The sequence below is a fragment of the Oreochromis niloticus genome, linkage group LG23 (genome assembly GCF_001858045.2).
Source record: "Oreochromis niloticus isolate F11D_XX linkage group LG23, O_niloticus_UMD_NMBU, whole genome shotgun sequence".
In the NCBI taxonomy this organism is placed as follows: domain Eukaryota; kingdom Metazoa; phylum Chordata; class Actinopteri; order Cichliformes; family Cichlidae; genus Oreochromis; species Oreochromis niloticus.
Genome location: NC_031986.2, coordinates 12,065,364 through 12,085,027, shown reverse-complemented (window position 1 = coordinate 12,085,027; position 19,664 = coordinate 12,065,364). Strand labels below are relative to the sequence as shown.

The window sequence follows — 19,664 nt, the reverse complement described above, 5'->3', positions numbered from 1 at the left end:
TTCTGAAGGCTTACTGCAGACTTTTCTCTGTGTAGCACAAACAGAGGTGCATGGAGCAGCTACAAAGTTCGCTTTTTCTCCAACTCGGAATTTGTTGATCAACAGCAAAGGTCTTAAGGTCGATTACAGGAACAGACCTGCTGTTTTGGGAGCTGGGAACACGCCGATTGCTCATAAGACATTTGAAGGGCGTTTTTCTCATCTGTTCTTTATTTCTTTAACTTTCACTTATCGGTCGTAGTAAATGTCAGTACAAGCTAATATATAGCCCAGCCCATATATTTCAGGCTATTCTTATAGTATACAAACGCTCATTAGTCTGCATATTCTGTAGACGTGTTAAATACTGGTTTAGCAGATAATGAGATAATGTGCAAGAGATGTATTTTTTTTATGTTTCTCTAAAAAATAGAAAAATAGAAACCTAAAGAAGAAAAAGGACATAGAAACTTATCACAACAAGAGACAGAGTCACAGACACAAACATGTGTACAATGATTTGACACTCATGTTGTGCCATTACTTACAGCATTTTGCAGTCCACTGTATCATGCATACATCACAGAATAGAAAAATTGTCTGGATAACCTTGAATGAAACCACTAAAAAACAATAAAACACAAAACACACACACACAATTCCCCCCTCTTTTGTCATGGCTGATTTTCTTGACAAACATGAAAAGCAACTAACTCAAGTACCTCCAAGATCAAGTAGTCTCGAAAACACTCTCACACTGATTACATAGTGATGTCTCAGTTTTTTGCTTAGCGTACATATTCCCATGAAATGCCATTCAAAGCCTTCTGCCATTTGTGCCACTTTGAAGTATGAAGTAGTGACAGTAAAGTTTATATTAGTCATGCCAATTTCCATAGAGTTACCAAGTGTTTACTGAAAAAGAAAAATGACACTTGAATTACCTGAAATGCTCCAATCAGGTCCACATGTTCTTTATCTGTATGGCTGCTGGTTAAAGTCGCAGCTCATTAACTGAGAGGAGCACAGAATAACCTGCAGTCCAGTTTCCATCTCTAATTTTAGACATTTATCTCACATTACACATAGTATCTGATACTGTATTGGGCTGACTTAATCAAAACTCTTGTAGGAGCAAGACAAATGAAAATGGTTAATAAAAAACAAAACAATCCTGCACATTATATCACATATAAAAATAGCTACATATAGGACAGTAAATAAATTTGTGATTTCACAGGTAAACTTAGCTCTGTCAGGACCACTTTAGCACCAAAAGCAATTTATATTTTGTGGCATGGCTTTGTTCTTGGGCCTTACCACTCTTCCATGTGGCAAACCAGAATGCAGGGAGATCAGCAGCAAGGCACAGACCAGAGCAGATATCAATAAAAACAGACTCAACACTGATTAAACTGCAGGAAATTGAGAAGTGAGTCTGCAAAGAGCTTGCAGATGTAACAGTATGGAGACTTTCAAGCGCATAGGAGATTTGTCAATGGGATCCCCAAAAGGGCATCGGCTGAGTCATAAACTGATGTGGGCTGGCATTGGTTTGAGGCATTCCCATATGCACCCATCCATCCAGCTATCTGTTTCTTAACTGCTTATCCATTTTGATAGGCTGGAGCTGGGCTTGGTGAACAGTTCAGCTGGCCATCGCAGGGCTAACAGGCTCACACTCACACTTAGGGCCAATTTAGAATGATTATAGATGATCAGAGTGACCCTAGCAGTCGAGCAGAGAAACTCCACACAGAGCAGCGTGTTTGAACCAGCAACTTCTTGTAGCTGTGCTTACCGCTGCACCACCAAACCGCCTGAGGCTCGAATCATCAGCGATGATTTTAAAAAGATAACAGCTGAAAATGGAAGGCTTCTAAATCAGAGCAGTTACATAATCACTCCAGATCTTTCCCCCCTCCAAAAAAAACTCCCAACTACATGGGAAGATGAAGGGGGGGGCGGCGGGGGCAGAGAGATAACGAGAGTGAAAGGAGAACTCCTTCAAGTGAGAGTTTGAATTAAGGAAGACGCTAAAAGCTGGGTGGAGGTGGCAGAGAGATATGAAATATATATGCATTTAAAAAATGTGGGAAGAAACGTAGGGGATGATATTCTCTAGTTTCCACCTGCAGTCCAGTGTTCATGAATACCTTTATCTTACATCTCACATGATATCTGATGTTGTATTTGGCTGACTTTAATAAAACTCTTACAGGGACAAGAGAAAAGACTTACAAAATGCACAAAAAAGCATTGTCAGTCAGCACGTCGTGAAATGAAGTTGATGTATAACCACTGCTAAATTATTCATGACCATCTGATGTCACGATTTGACTCGTGTCTGTGTGTCTGCACACATAATGAAGAGAGAAGAAACAAACTTGGCCACATCCATGTCTACCCCAACTCTGTCACAACATATATAAAGGCTTTGAATTGATTTTAAAAAAGTGTATTTACATGTATTCCACCAGAACACAAAAGTTGTGGCAGTGACAGAAAACAATCCCTCAGATATGGATGAAGCCACGGATTTTATTATATGGATGCTCAACATATATTTCCAGCTGCACAGAACAAGTCCACACAGTGGGAGCCTAAGCTTAGCTTTACTAATTCAGTATCAGCACCAAACCTATAAAATCATGATGTCACTATTAAGTTGTTTTTGAATATAAAACATACACACACTTACCATTTGGCTTGTAAATTCCAAAGTTATGGCCAAAAATGTGTTTTGTGAGGACCGTAACACCAAAATCTAAGTACTTCTTCTGTAATGTGAAATTAGTCCGGGGGAATGGGGTACAGGGGGACTGACCGAGTTACAGAGAACTGACTGGACACAAGTGAAACTAAAGATGAGACAGCAGACAATTACAGTACGGAAACAGACAAAGATGCAAAATAAGTATGGCTGAGAAGCTACATGCATGTTGTGTACCTTCTATGGCCAAAATATAATCCCTGAGTGACCACTGGTGCCAAATTTGCAGAGATGGACAAGCATCACCTGTTGTCCTCCATGTATAAGCTTCTTTTCCTTTTACAGCACATATCATTTATACATTACCCCACCCCCACCCCGACCTCCCTTTTTGTGTATCGATCCATTTTGTGAAAAAAATGTACCCTCCTGTTGATAGTGCTGCAGTGATGGACAGTAAAATTACTGTGTGGTCCAGGAGAAGAACATTATTGTCCTGAGCAGACTGGACCACAGAAATCTAATATATCTGTCAATGCTAATCCATTTACTTCAGAAGGCACTCCCAGCCAAAGTAAAACTGATTTGCACTCCCCCAACCTGCACTAAACCTCAGCCCCCAACCCACAGCTCCTCCTGCCAACAGTTTGTGGACTTTTAGTGAGTAATGGCAGTGATTTTCTTCTCATTGCTCTGAGAAGTTTTACATCACTGTAATTTTCTGGCCTGTCTGTAAATGAGTCACTCAGGCAGGTCATGGTTTCACTGCGTTCGCAATGCTCACAACACTCTGGCAGAATACAAAAGGCTGGAAACTCGGGTTAGTTTTGATGTCCTCCATCTGTACCATTATGCATTGAAGGTTTCGTTCTGCTTGTTGCAGCTTGAAAGACAGACAATATGTTAACTGTGTGCTCCATAATTTCCCCACTGAAGGGGATTAGAGCTCGGCTTGACGCTGCAATGACAGACGCCTTAATTTTCCCTAACAGTGGTTTTTTGTTTAGCTTTCATACACGTCTGTATGCAAGGCTTACCGAACAAGACGCACAAATTAGTTTTCAGTGACGGGAGCAAAGTGTATAGTTAGATAATATGACAAAAAGATAAAACTTTGTTAAGCATTTGCTGCTCAACAATGGAGAATGTTTTCAGAGCCACCCACAGTTGTGCACATGCTGTGTGGGAACTTAAGCTTATTTTTCTCAGCAGCAGCTCCAGGCAGCCCGTAGACTGAGCGACAAAAGGTCTAATTTCAGCCACTGGGCCATAAAAAAGTTGCTTTAGCTCACAGTTCTTTGTAGTTAGTTGGGAGAGGTGGAGTTACCAACTAAGAAAATGTAGCATTTTAAGAAAATGATTAGGTCGTTTTCAATTTGTGGGCAGCAAGATGTCTTGTATAGCATCAAATCTTCTTTTAACAACAGTCCATAAACATCTGGGCGCTGAGGAGACCAGCTGCTGAAACTTTTGGGAGAGCAATGTTGTCCTGTTCCTGTCTGATAGAGGATTGATTTGGATTGATTGGAAATGATTTCATGCTTTTGGTTTCATGATGTGCCAAATGTTTTCAGCTAGGTAAAGGTCAGGACTTCAGGAAAGCCAGTTCAAGGACTCTTCTTCTATTAAGCCATGTTGTTGTAATAGATGTATTAATGCACCACAATACCATCGCAATTCAGGCTTTTGAACTGAGCACCAATGACAAGCCAGACGTTCTTTTTCCTCTTTAGACTATAGGAAGCAGCATCTGTGTTTTCCACAAAGAATTTCCTTTTTTTTTTCATCTAACCACAGAATAGTTTTCCACTTCGCCTCATCCCATTTTAAATGAGCCTTACTTGATTCCTTTATGTGAAATTAAGACTTCAAAAGCCTTTTACTCATGTCTTTGTTAGTTCTGCTCTTGGGTCTGTTATAAGCTGCTGGTCTAGTGGCCATCTGTTCTCTGTCAACATGATCCCACACTGCTTCAGAAATATTGAGGTCTAGGCTCTGATCCATGATCCACTGATGGTGTTTTACTGTGTGTTTTTCTATCCAGGTATGAGTTTACTTTCCTCTTTTGTCCTCCACTTGTCAAATTTCCTTAATTTGCTGGGGACACTGCACACAGTGCCAAGTTTTCAGCTGATAGCTTTTTGGGAATAATCTCATTGGTCCAAAAGTACCATTTTGTCAAACTGTCTTATCTTTGACCGTTTTGGCAGTTTAACTTAAAAAATGGGAACAAATAATGTGTTTTGACAGATACAAAGTGCCTAAAGACATACTTTTAAATAACTTCTTTACTAAGTTGTCTGTTATGTATAGAAACACTGGTTCATCCCTTGATTTAGGTGTGTTATTTTATGTTTGAATGATTCATTGGTTAGTTAATTGTCTTAACAAAAAGCATTCCTGTGAAAGTGGTCAGGTACAAAGACTGGACTGAAAATAAATGTCCAAAGAAACAGAAAGAGCTTCAGAAAACCTGGAGAACTAGTGTCCCTAAAACTATATATCCTCTTACTAATTGTGCACCGAGGTTGATGGCATATTCAGTAACACATGTTCATCTACAGCAGGTCTACAGCATGAGTTACCATGGCGATGTAAGAAATGAAAAGTCTTTGTAACCCTATGTCAACATGAAGTTACCTCCCTAAAATTCAGCTTCATAGTACAGGCCCCAGCTTTGATGCTAAACCCTTTTTGTTTCTTTTCTACCAGAGTCACACTCCATGTTCAAAAGGGCAGAACATTCACCAGCTCAGTTATTGCACCTCTCAAAGAAACACTTTTGGAAAGATTTGAGCCTTTTTGAACTTCCTCCTCATGTCAGTTTCTTCATGCAGAAATTCTCCTGCATAAGTGCTGAGGGCTCTGGCTTGCAGTAGCTACAGTATTGTGCCCTGCAGCGGTTGTAATTTTTGGTGTGAGTTGCAGTGCAATATCCAGTTACAGTGCCCTAAGGGGGTGTACAGTGTCTGTGTGGTAATTGCCTCCCGCCATGTTTTTAATTGACACTGACTGAGATATATGTCTTATTGTTTGTACTACAAACTGTTTGGTACGAGGCAAATTGAATTTAATTGTGATAAAAATGATTTCGTCCTTCATCTTGAGTTTTCTTTTCCTTGATTGTGGTATAAGGTTTTGGGATCTCTTGCTCAAGACAAGCTTTTTCGTTTTTTTCCTCAAGCCTGTAATGTATAAAAAACAGAAGATAATAACTTGCTGCAAGCACAAAGTCGTGGGAATGATGACACTCCTTTGATTAGTATTGTTCACTGTGCTATTTCAACGCAATCTGCAGCTGAATTAACCGTTTGTACAGTGGTTATGTTAGAAAAGTTCATGGAGTAGGTCGTGAGCAGTCGGACTGATCAGAACAATTCGATTTGGCAGCTGTGGTTAAACACTTGGATGAGGCACCTAAACTTCAGCTCATGCCTCACCTGTTGGCAGTGAAAGGAAAGGACAGCACAGCAGTTTGCTGAGGAAGGCAGAGAACATCAATGCATTGATGAAGCAGGCAATGAGATAGTGGCGATAAGGGGGGGTTGTTTCACATCTACCTTGGGCAGCTGTCATCCTGCTAATCCATCTTGGCTCGCAAGTCGGTCATTGTTTGAGGAGAATTCACATCTATTTCCATCAGGCTGGGACAGTTAACGCAAAGCCAGTGCATCTAAAACAGATGCTTGGAAATGAAAATGACTTAATTCGACCCTTGAACCCCTGGACAAGACAAGTTCTGGTCCTCAAGTGGGATGATTCACTTTTGTGTTGACTATTGTACAAGCTTGTCCTTGATAGCTTGAGGATCTCAAAGACAAACCTAAAGACAAACCAGCATCCATTACCAGTGTCTCTCTTTTACAGCTCAATAGCCCAAGCACATTTAAGAGGTTAACGGATTTGGTGCTGGCATGTTTACGTTCAACAACTTGTTTAGTGTACCACAATCAAATTATTGTGTTCAGCTGGACTTTTCTGGAGCCTTTGTCATGCTTGGATGAGGAGCTAACCAAATTATGCCAGGCTAACCTCAAGGTAAAGTCAGTTAAATGAAATATATTTGCTTGCAGAGCAACATCATCCGGTGCACTGTGTAGAAGCTGGAAAAGTAGAAGCAAGGCATCAGCAACTAGGGCTAAAGAAGTGGACTGAAGTAAACAGTTTTATTCGGTATGTTTTCCATTACAGGGGTTATGTGAAAGACATTATATAGATTCCTATTCCTTAGCATGAACTCACTAAACAAGGGAGGTGTTTTAAATGCACTCAGGTCAGCTTTGAACAGCTCAAGCTTAGTTTGATTTCAGCCCCAATTCTTGCATATCCTGATCCCCTAAATATGAGATACAGAAGCTAGTGATGGATGAATTAGGGTGGTCCCATCACAGGCACACGTCATAACCCATGCTAGCAAGGTCTTGTCTTGACAAGAAGGATAATAATGGCAGAAAGGAGCTGCTGAGCATGCTCACACTGACTTATCACTCACTGCGCTAAGAGTTTCCAGGGGCTGGATGTACAGGAAGCTCATTTCAGGAAATATTGTTTCCTCATTAATCTTGAGTTTCTGCCTCGTTGAGCGTGGTATAAAGTTTTGGGATCTTATGTTCTCTTGTGAATCACAATCATTTGGTCTATTACTCAGTGATTGTGATTCACTAACAGGTGAGCACGTTTGATGAATCCAGCAGTAGTTTTGCATGCGTGCTTGTTTTAGGTGGGAACATTTTTACACACTACTGTCTTTCTACTGTCTGGTTTATTTCATCTGTTTCTCTTTGCGTTTCTTTCTCTGATGTTCTAAATGGTAAAATGGTGAATCAATTCAAGCATTCAAAGCACTTTCAAACACATGCTTCATTCATCCATTTACACATGCACTTATGTGCCGATGAATGCATTAGAGGTTCAGTATCTTGCCCAAGGATGCATGACTGGGATATCAGGGGTTCAAACCACCAACCTTCCAGCTAGTAGACAACCCGCTCTGCTTCTTCAGCTACAGCCACCCAAATTCTATTAATAATTTAAGTCCAAATTAACAAAGTCACAAAAACAAAGCAAATATTCTTTGGGAGTCTCCACTTATTGCACACATTACTGAGCCTTGCTGTGACACTAAAAAGACCCCACACACCAATCTGGTTTAGCCACAGTGTTACATAAAAGGAAACACCTTTTATAGAAATATGTGCATGTGGCATGTCTGTGTGTACAGTAATCCCTCTAACAATGACAATGTGAACAGTTCAGCAGCATGGTGCATTAGCCTGTGAGGCTAACATGGGACTGCATCCAATTCAAACTGTGGCACAATACCGATGTGAGAGTAAATCTCCTCTGTGGCGAAAAAATAAAGGAGATTTCAGTTGAGTGAGAAAATCGGATATATCTAAAAATACGCACTCTGTAACAATTCCTTTATTAACAGATTTATTTTGATAATAGCTGAAGGCATTGGTGCAACCTTTTCGTGGCCGGAACAGAACATTTATCAAATAATAACTCTACATAATTTTTCTCAAAGCAAGTCCTTTAAAATTCTCACTGCACACAGCCTAATAGCTCCAAGTCATGTTCGATAAAGCAAGATCCTTCTGCCCAGTTAGAGTTAAATAACAGTATGTTTAAAGAATACAGTTTCATAAAAGCTTTCACTTTTCTTCAGCTTTCAATTTACTTCAGTAAACAGAGAAAAAAATACAAGCAGCAGACTCGAATGCTCAGATAAATCTACTGTATTCTGCAAATCCCGTAAAGACCACAGCAAACAATGAAATTTTACAATTGACAAGTATCGTCTGTGTTCCCAAAGCCTGATGTGGCTCAAAAAGAGCAAAACAAGCGACTGCAAGAGGAAAAAACAACTTTGCAAAGAATCAAGCACCAGATGAGTGGATGACCTCATCTGTCCGCTAGATGCACACATACTGACACACCATCGACAGCTATATAACACAGTCCTCCAGGCAGACGTTAGAGAGCGACGCCTGACTTATCAATTACTACAAAAGGCATTTTAAGTGTTGTGTGCATCTAAATGTGTTCTCTGTGCTCTTGGTCCTAATGCATAAGGACAGTGTGTGTCCTTTTGAGTTGTCGTGGTCAAGACCAGACACTAAAATACCTCCAAATATTAATATTATTAACGTAGATCGGTGGGATTATTCACATCAGTCACATTTGTGATATTTGTTGCTCTCTGTCCTGAACTCTTGATTGCTCACATGGCACAAAACATGCACCAAAGAAAAAAGTTTGATCTTGTCACAATTTCAAGTTTACACAAGAGAAATACATAAGAACCTGCTATTTCATCTCTACACTCCCCAATAATCGCGTAAATTTGACACCAAACAATGAATATATTTTAAAAACTCTGGTTTACAATAACTTTGTGATCAATTTTTAACTAAAGTCAAGACTGTGATCAGTTGTGATTGGCCTGTTTCTGACCAACTTTCTCAAAGTTGTTGTAAAGATCTTGTCAAGGGATTTCAGGTTTTGGGATTTTTATTATGTTATGCTTAAAAGTACATTTCATTATCTAGATGTGTTTGCTCTTTCAGTGTTCAGCTTAAATAGAGAAGTTACGCTCTGTTCAACAGGAAGCCTGCATGCAGCACAGTTCTATTTTATCTCTTCCTGTACATGCTACACGAATATGCTTGGGGTATAAATAAAGCCTGACCACTGTTCCAGGGTGCGAGTCTCCCTGAGTCTCACCCGTGTACACGTTAACCTGTCTGAGCGTTTTTATTCTGACCTGAGTTGCAATACAGGAAAACTCCTGACATTTCTTGGTCCTTCGGGTGAGTTTAAATCCTCCTAAAATCTTCTATGCAAAGCATAGAAGTATGTTTATGACTGCAGGTATTATTGAAGCTGTGTGTTTCTAGGAAGGTGTTATGTAAGCAAAGCTAGTCTTATTCTTATTCTCTACCTCCTTTAGCAAAGAGTGGCTTACCTGCTTCAGCTTTGCCTAAAGCAGCCTTTATTCTCTTCTCCGCTACCTTCAATATAAACTCAAAGTCCATGGTGCGCACACATCTGCAGACACCAGCCCATTGGACTTACTTGGAAAACGTACTTCTTAAATTCTCTGGACCCCTCTCTGGTGCTGTGTGTGTGTGTGTGTGTGTGTGGGATAGATATGGTGATTATGTCATGCAGGGCTGTCATCAAGCAAAAGGTTAACACAGACAAGAGAAGACTAAAAGTCAGCTCGAGTGTGTGACTGAGAGGTAGAACAAAGGGAGAGATATCAAGGAGAGGTGCTAAGAAAAGCTACAGACTGAAAAGTCATCAAAAACAAACAACACAGGAGGGCTTTTCAAATGTTTAGAGTCGCCTTTAATGGAAGGAAAGTTTTTATTGTCCTTTCGGCACTATTGATGAAGACCATAATGTGGGTTTGCGCTGATTTGGGGTGTTTTTAGAAAAATACAGAATTCCTCCAGGCTTGTCTTTCTGTACTCGAGCAATGGTAACAGTGACCGAGTGTATCTGGCAGCTCCGGCCGCACCAATTAAACACTTTTTATGTAGCCAGTCACAGAGAGAGACTGAGATGCCGTCAAGTGCTTCTCTGCTCCTTATCGTTCAGTCTGTGAAAACACTTCTCAGTGGAGCCTTTGATGCCCTGTTGCTTTTTTAAGTGCACTTGGAAAAATGTCACTGGGCACTCATTCTCTCGTGACGGATACCTGGAGCCGAGTCCAGACACATGCGGGTGCGCCTATACCCACGCTGAAACACACACATCCTCACCTTTCCTCACTCGCTCATTGCTTCATTTTGAAAATTATAGTGTTCCCAGTGTGAACGCTGCTCCACTGTAATTAACAGAACTAGCTTCTCATACGATTTTTTGACACCCTGCAATAACTACACTTATTTACCTCCACATCTCTGCTGTCCTATCCAGGCAGAAATCTAATGACACAGGATTTGCAGCAGAACTGAGATGTTTCATAAGATTAAATAACTCACTGTCTTGGCTTACAGCATGCATGAAAGCTTCCTTTTTAGTGAAGACATTGTCCTTGACATAAGATGTTAGCAGTGTGGCTGCAGTCTTTATCAAGAGTGATTCTTTTTTAAAGACATCCTAACTACATTTTTATTAGGGGTGGGGAAAATTGATAGAGGATAGTGTTTTGCATGGCGACATTGTATAGATACAGAGACACCAAGTATTGATATTTAAATAAATAAAAATACTCTTGGAGCACTAAGAACAAGAAGGCTTATAAGTGAGCCACCATCCTGTGATAACGTTAGCAAATTCATATTAAATTGACTCCAACACTGGTCTCACTTAGCTTGAAAAACCCACCTCTTAATTCAGAGCAGGCTAACAGCTCGGTCACACAAGTCAAATAGGACAGTAACCTTCTTACAGCTACACAGAACTGGTGACTGCCAGCTGATTATATTGAATGTTTTCACATTTTGCAACTGTTTCCACCCCAGAGGTTGTTGCGCGTGTGTGTGTGTGTGTGTGTGTGTGTGTGTGTGTGTGTGTGTGCGTGAGTGCGAGTGCGAGTGCAAGTGCAAGTGCTCGGTATGGCATATACAGTGGCTTGCAAAAGTATTCGGCCCCTTGAACTTTTCCACATTTTGTCACATTACAGCCACAAACATGAATCAATTTTATTGGAATTCCAGGTGAAAGACCAATACAAAGTGGTGTACACGTGAGAAGTGGAACGAAAATCATACATGATTCCAAACATTTTTTACAAATAAATAACTGCAAAGTGGGGTGTGCGTAATTATTCAGCCCCCTGAGTCAATACTTTGTAGAACCACCTTTTGCTGCAATTACAGCTGCCAGTCTTTTAGGGTATGTCTCTACCAGCTTTGCACATCTACAGACTGAAATCCTTGCCCATTCTTCTTTGCAAAACAGCTCCAGCTCAGTCAGATTAGATGGACAGCGTTTGTGAACAGCAGTTTTCAGATCTTGCCACAGATTCTCGATTGGATTTAGATCTGGACTTTGACTGGGCCGTTCTAACACATGGATATGTTTTGTTTTAAACCATTCCATTGTTGCCCTGGCTTTATGTTTGGGGTCGTTGTCCTGCTGGAAGGTGAACCTCCGCCCCAGTCTCAAGTCTTTTGCAGACTCCAAGAGGTTTTGTTCCAAGATTGCCCTGTATTTGGCTCCATCCATCTTCCCATCAACTCTGACCAGCTTCCCTGTCCCTGCTGAAGAGAAGCACCCCCAGAGCATGATGCCGCCACCACTATATTTGACAGTGGGGATGGTGTGTTCAGAGTGATGTGCAGTGTTAGTTTTCCGCCACACATAGCGTTTTGCAATTTGGCCAAAAAGTTCCATTTTGGTCTCATCTGCCCAGAGCACCTTCTTCCACATGTTTGCTGTGTCCCCCACATGGCTTGTGGCAAACTGCAAACGGGACTTCTTGTGGTTTTCTATTAACAATGGCTTTCTTCTTGCCACTCTTCCATAAAGGCCAACTTTGTGCAGTGCACGACTAATAGTTGTCCTATGGACAGATTCCCCCACCTGAGCTGTAGATCTCTGCAGCTCGTCCAGAGTCACCATGGGCCTCTTGGCTGCATTTCTGATCAGCGCTCTCCTTGTTCGGCCTGTGAGTTTAGGTGGACGGCCTTGTCTTGGTAGGTTTACAGTTGTGCCATACTCCTTCCATTTCTGAATGATGGCTTGAACAGTGCTCCGTGGGATGTTCAAGGCTTGGGAAATCTTTTTGTAGCCTAAGCCTGCTTTAAATTTCTCAATAACTTTATCTCTGACCTGTCTGGTGTGTTCTTTGGACTTCATGGTGTTGTTGCTCCCAACATTCTCTTAGACAACCTCTGAGGCCATCACAGGGCAGTTGTGGAGCTGTTTTGCAAAGAAGAATGGGCAAGGATTTCAGTCTCTAGATGTGCAAAGCTGGTAGAGACATACCCTAAAAGACTGGCAGCTGGAATTGCAGCAAAAGGTGATTCTACAAAGTATTGACTCAGGGGCTGAATAATTACGCACGCCCCACTTTTCAGTTATTTATTTGTAAAAAATGTTTGGAATCATGTATGATTTTCGTTCCACTTCTCACGTGTACACCACTTTGTGTTGGTCTTTCACGTGGAATTCCAATAAAATTGATTCATGTTTGTGGCTGTAATGTGACAAAATGTGGAAAGGTTCAAGGGGGCCGAATACTTTTGCAAGCCACTGTATGATGAGTTCAGACGAAAGGACCAGCAAAGTCATCCCTCTTTTTGCAGACTAAGTGTGTTTGGACAGTGACGCCATGATCTAATAAGCATCCTTACACACACACACATACACACACACACACACTCATACATACATATGAGGGGGGCATATTAGAGTACTGCATCAAAACCCTCCATGTGACCGTAGAGGACAGACATCACTACGGCTGTCACTATTTTGCCAACTCATCATCTTTGGACAACATAACAGCGCGCAACTAGAACAGAGAAAGAAGCACACAATTCAGTTGATTCAACAACGCACACGAAGGTGGATTTTGAAGGCAGATCTCAGCATAACCGCTTTTTAAAAGCAATATATTTAGATGGCGTGTGTAGTCCATGCGTGTTTGTGTATATGTGACCCTTTCGCTTACAGCGACAGATCTGAGTTGGCACGAACCCTGCTGCTATACTCCAGAGTTTGAATAAAATATAAAGTAAGACGCCTTAATGGAAACTCTCCAAAGAAGGTGAGCAAGCTTGTGTATGTGGATGCATGGACTCGCACGCCTACGTGTGCTATAAAAGGTGAAAGTCTCTATCTGGGTCACGCCACATAGGACACAAGACATTGAGTAACACCGTGCTTTATTCCTCTTAACAATGAATGATACCGATGCTGGTGGAGACGTTTTTCAGTACTCAAACACCATTCACTCAGCTTCTTTCTGTCAGAACATATACACTGACAGCGAGGCCAAACCAAATCACTAAACTCAAGTATTTGATTTCATGGCCTTGATTCTACATGCATTAGTTGAATTTAGTCCCTGATATCAGTTATCTGGCCTGTAGTGCCATCCTTTGAACAAAATCATTTAACACATAGACTGTATATAAAGGATGGCAAATGGCAAGTCACCATAACTACAGGTTTGTAGATCGTTTGTAAACCTTTCAGCGTCTTAATTTTTTTGTAGCCAGAAGTGTCTATATTTGGACAAGAGGGCTTGGTAATCAGCGGCCTTGATTAGTGTGGTGGATCTTTAAATTGTGCAGATGCAGCGCACACTCACCGGTACCTGCTAATTAGCGCTAACTAAACGACCTTATCAAGTATAGGAATTTCTCTTACTAAAACTTAAGCGCAAAATTCTTGGTCAGCTTGTTGCCATACAGTGAGTCTTGTTAATTGTCATTTAATTAAAATGCTACCAATAGGGAGTGGCAGGGTGGTGCAGTGGTTAGCACTGTCGCATCACAGCAAGCAGGTTCTGAGTTCAAATTTAGGCAGTGTGGCGTTTACATGTTCTTGCTATGCCTGTGTGGGACCTCTCTGGGCACTCCTGCTTCCTCACTGTTCAAAGCCTTGCATGTTAGGTTAGCTTAACATTCTAAACTGGCTGTAGGTGTAAGTGTATTAGCCCTCCAACAGACTGCCAATGTGACCAGGGTATACCCTGTGTGGCGGGGTGTGGTCTGCGGGGCAGGGCAGGCGAGCACACTTGCAGGGCATCGGCAATCATGCCCCGCCAACTTAAATATGGGACTGGGTCCTGACTGGTTGTTGATGGTGTTGATGTGCACAGAATAATAAAAAATGTACAGAACACAACTGGGTCTGCCGTGCATGTTTACACTCTGCTTTTAACCTTACTGAACTGGTTAAGTGTTTTTTTAAAAATGGATGGATTGATGTTCCAAAAGGCACCAGCACAGCTGAGAGGTTCAGTTCAGTGGCGTGAATTAGCTAATGTAAATCCCAGTACACAGCTAGAACCAACAAAGTGGTGCATTTGAGCCCAATTAACTTTTAAAAATAGATCCTTGTAGTGTGATGAGGGGAAATTAGCTAGAGACCAATAAAATACCAGGCTGCAAACATTTTAACACTGAGCGCCAGCCTCAAGTGGCCACTGGAGGAACTGCAAGTTTTGGTGCTTTTGAACTAGGTTATTCGTCAGAGGTCACTGCTTAGCTTGAATCCCAAATAGCTAAATCAACTCTAGATCAAAATGTATTGTATTTCATACCATCATCCAACAGCAGCAACTACAATTATAAAGAAGCCAAAACCGAAGCTTGCTTCTGATCACCCGCATCACCGCATGCATCTTTACACGCTGAACAAAGCTGTATTTCAGCCATGAAGGTGGACCCTCACTAAACAGTGTAGTTCACGGTAAAAAAGAAAAAAAAAAAAGAAGAAGAAGAAGAAAAAGAAAAGGTCAGCAAATGCTGAGTCAGCTAAACTTTGTCTCCTTCCCATCAGCAGGTCCGTATTTGACAGCCAACATAAATGCACGCACATAGAGAGAACGAGAGCGAGAGTTCATATGTTATCTTTAATTGAAGAAGAGGGAGACAGCTAAATAGTGCTGGCTGCTATAAATCTGCAAGCTGAGCTGCAGCAGGATACTGGTGGGAATTCATGTCTCTCAAGATAGTGTTAAGTACATAGTGCCGTTCCTCTTTACATTCACGCTGCGCGTGTGTGGGTGGGTGAGATATTATTTCTTCAGTTAATTGCCTCATATGACAAAACAGCACACGCAGAAGCCGAGTTTCTGAAGCCGAATTCAATATTTGCAGTCACTTGCATTTCAACTATTTACACAACATTGTGTTTGGTGTTACAACAGATCAACAGATTATTTTCTCCATGGCAGAATAAACTAAAATTGTCACAAAACACAAATAGTGTGATGTGCCCTGCTGTTGCAGAAAAATGAGATTAACTGCATCCACTTACAAACTTTTTGATGAACTTAGCACGCATGTTATTGGAAGCAGCTAGTGCTACATTGTATTCAACACAAGTTTACCAAAAAATGTATAGCAGATTATGTATTTAGTCTATTGGTCAACTGTTTGAAAGCAAAGCTGTGACTCGTTATATAGGCATTTAATAACATTTTACACCCCTAAAAAAAGACTGGGTGTGAAAATAGCAGGGTTGCTCTGGTTAGGAGCATTTCAGTTGTCAGAGTCCCTGCTTGTGTATCACAGGAATGCACGCGCTCTCTCATAAACCCGGCAAGCTTTGCTCCGAGCCAATTCATCAAATGAGCACACAGGAGCGCAACATAAAAAGGAATTAAAGCAGGAACAAAGCGCCCAGAGGTAACAAAACACATCCAGTCATGTGACACTTTGTAAATTGCCAGCTGTGACGTTTTGGCAGGATTTAAAGCTGTGAACACTTTGCAGTTATTAGCAAACCAGCTATTTCACCTGTGCCAGCACAGCAAATATGGTTTGGTTTGGTTTGTTTTCAACTTTAATCTGTAAGATTCAGGAGCCAAACACTAAATGAGTGTTTTCTAATAAGACAAGCCTTTTTCCTTTGCACATTTATTGATAAAGTATATATATTTGGAATAAAGGTGATTTCAGTGACTTTGAATGTGGCATGGTTGTTGGTGGCAGTTAGGCTGGTGTCAGTATTTCACAAACTGTCTGTAGTTTTCAAAGAGACCATGTTCATTCGTTGACCAATAACTTTTATCATAGTTTTCATCAGTGACACTTTTTTCTGATGAAAACAAGACGATAAGTAAATAAAAAATAATGCACGTACAAAAACTACGATCAATTGTACTGACACTTTGGACAATGAATTAAAACGAGATGAAAATGTTCTGGTGACACGAGATCAAATCAGAACTAAATATCTTGTTGGAAGTGATCAATTCCACAACCACCGGTGACATGCAAGGTCTGGAGAAGAGCATCTCTGAATGCACAACAAATCAAACAGATATGCTACAGCACCAGAAGACCACACCAGGTCCTACTTCTGTCCACTAACAACAGGAAACAGAGGTAAGAATTTGCGCAGGCTCCTCAATACTGAACAAGAGAAGACTGGATAAACGTTGCCTGGTCTGATGAGGCTATATAGTAGGAGCAGAATTCGGTATAAACAACATGAAAGCATGCCTTGTATCAACTGCTCAGGCGGCTGCTAGTGGTGTAACACTTTGCGACCTTTAGTACAAGTTGAGCATCTTTCAAACACCACAGCCTACCCGAATATTGTTGGGCATGTCCATGCCTTCATGACCAGGGTGCCCATCTTCTGATAGCTGCTTCCAACAGGATAAAACACCATGCCACAAAGCTCAAATCATCTCCAACTGGTTTCTTGAACACGACGATGACTTCTCTGTACTCAGACAGCCTACATAGTCACCAGATTTCATTCCAACAGAGCACCTTTGGGATGTGGTGGAGGAGGAGATTCCCATCATGGATGAGAGATGTATGGCCAAAATATCTGCAGCAACTGTGTGACCCTGTCATGTCAATATGGACCAAAATCTCTGAGGAATGTTTTCTCCACCTTGTTGAATCTGTACCATGAAAAATTAAGGCAGCCCTGAAGGCAACAGGGGATCCAAACAGGTACCAACAAGGTGTACCTAACAAAATGCTGGAAATATTTACAGCTTTAAGATCATATATCGTCTTTATCTAAGGCTTTCTGTTTCAAAGTCAGACACACCAACTCACAACAATGTTTTCTGTTTATGCTTTTATGACACACAGCATGCTGTCTCCATGATTAATATGATTAACACAGTATGCTGTTTTATAGGACAGAATAGGATAAGGATATATATTATGTTCAAACTTCTTCGTTGCTGCTTCAGAAAACATAACAAACTAAAAAGCAGGAGCTTATTGATGCTTACACATACAAAAAACATCTAAAAACAATGAAATAGCCTAGCACTGACAGCTAAAATCTAAATAATTGTTAATTACTCTGGTTACACTTTTCAAAAATGTTTCAGCACCTAGGTTTGAAATGCTGGTTGCTGTCTATGGTGCTGAAATTTTTTCCATACCTGTCCTTTTCACACATCAGCTCCAAACCAAAAAGGGAACAGTGCTTTGTAATCACTCAAAAAATATGAGCGTTTAGCATTCAGGGACAAAGAGAAGACACAGCATTAATGGCTGACCTCATCGTACCCTCTGAAGATCCGCTGTGCATGTCAATTTTCTTCTCAGCGCTGAATATTTTTTCACTCTGCGGGCTCAGTGGACTCTCAGATATTACCTCACTGTTGCAAAGGACTTTGTAGAAGGACAGAACAATATCAACATCCTGTATGCAGCTGCTGCTAACGTTTTAGATTCTTTTGGTCAAGTATCATTATATTTATGCAGTCCTCTCTCTGTCTGTGTGTTGCACCTGTAGTGTTTATGAATGCATCTTGCTAACCAAGCTTGCTAGTCTTAGATGAGAACTCAAAAAGAGCCACTTCAGACACCAGAAAGTTACACAGCAGCAGCCAACACTGAGGCTCCAAAATGACAAAACCAATGGGTGAAGTCACTGGTGGCTATGTCCATCTTTTAGATACAGTCTACTATTTGCACCAACACCTTCCTGCACTTTGTCCAAAAGCAGATAGTGACAAAGAGTGAAAAACGTCTCACAGGTGGTCATACATCACCCCTTCAAATAGTCCTCTGTCTATTTGACTGGTGTAGTGTACTGCTCCTTTAACTGGTGAATAGCTGTTGAGACACAATAAAAAAAGGCCAGCTGCAGAATCTGGACACTGACACTGCATGTAAAATGAACTCCCCTCTCAGTTTCTATCTATGGTGACTCATAATCTATTTTTTTTTCTAAGTTATGGGATTGCAAATGTGCACATTCCAATTTACCACCACTCATACTGACACCTGAGATCACTTGTTAACTCCTTATTACTACCTGTTGTCATTTCATCAGCCAATGAAGTACTCAACAAATGCCCGGTGAATAAAAAAGTGACCAAGCCATGAGTAATCTGAATAAACTTTTGCTTGTGTTCACTGAAAATATCTGACTACAGGGCATGCATGATTTAACTGCCCTCTCAACACTGCGTGCAGGTTACATGGGCCAGCTCTCTGGTGCAATGTCAATATGCCAATAAAGTCAACAATGTCTGCTTCATTAGTGATGCCAGTGTCAATCTCTGCTCTGCTTTCAGCCACATAGAGGGGAATCTGCTGGAACAAAACAAACACACAAAGCAAACTAATTAAGTTTGATAATTAAGTTTGCAAGACTAAATCTGCCCTCTGTACTCTCTGAGAAAGTCCTGTTGGTAAATTCAATCTAATCGCCCTCTGACTTCAAATCTTTGCATATTTGTGTGACAGATCCATCCCTGAAGGTGGACATGTTGCGTGAGCATGAGGAGCGCTAACTCTCGGCTCACCTGAATGAAAAAAAAAGTTGGCGCACATACAGTATTGGGGGTTCTCCCCACACCCCCTACCCCTTCGCATTCAGACTTCGATCTCAGGAGAAGAGATGTGACTGAAATAGAAAACACACACGCGCACACACACAGACATGGGACTCTTTCCTATTCCACATCATGCACTGTATATCCACAGTGGAAGTCTAAATAAGGCCATGTGCTGTTTAATCATGCAGAGTACTGGAGCCTGAACGGGTCTGCATGCTGCATTAGACTTGATTTTTCTGCAGCATCTCTGCCACGCACGGCACGGCACGGCACGCTTTTCCTTTAATTTTATTTTTTTTTTTTTGTCGACACCCACTGCCACCGTATAGTCAGTATTTGTGCTAACAAGTTAGCACCCCCACCCTACCACCTCACCTCCCCACCCCACCCACACCCCACCGTTCCCGTGGCGCTCTCACTTGCTGCACAACTGCGATTGCGGAGGAACACCAGCGAGCGCTCGAACAGTGCAGTCTCGGGAGGGAATTCACACACAGGCTCGCGCTGGTGCGC

At 41.3% G+C, this 19,664-nt stretch overlaps 1 protein-coding gene across 1 annotated transcript in view; it reads right to left on the bottom strand.

Moving 5' to 3' along the window:
* Nucleotides 1-19,664, bottom strand: part of LOC100701803 (fibroblast growth factor 14) — a 72,529-nt gene that overhangs the window by 51,368 nt on the left and 1,497 nt on the right. The window lies entirely within an intron of this gene.